Raw genomic sequence first — 215 nt, forward strand, 5'->3', positions numbered from 1 at the left:
GCAATCAATTTATTATTATTTTCTTGATGTTCTTGTATGTGTTGTTAAGTACCTTTTCTTATCATTTTGAATATTTTTTTTTATTTACGATGGTTATAAATAGACATTATCAATTATCAATTCTATTCTTTTTATCAAATGTCTTTAATATTTCCATCATCACTATTAACATTTTTATTCATACTTTTATTTTGACTTCCGTCACATCTCTTAAA

At 21.9% G+C, this 215-nt stretch overlaps 1 protein-coding gene across 1 annotated transcript in view; it reads left to right on the top strand.

Moving 5' to 3' along the window:
- The window catches only part of LOC119588469 (probable chitinase 2), a 24,188-nt gene that overhangs the window by 15,197 nt on the left and 8,776 nt on the right, over positions 1-215 (top strand). The gene's annotated exons all lie outside the window — the stretch shown is intronic.

This window comes from Penaeus monodon, chromosome 24, assembly GCF_015228065.2.
Source record: "Penaeus monodon isolate SGIC_2016 chromosome 24, NSTDA_Pmon_1, whole genome shotgun sequence".
NCBI lineage: Eukaryota > Metazoa > Arthropoda > Malacostraca > Decapoda > Penaeidae > Penaeus > Penaeus monodon.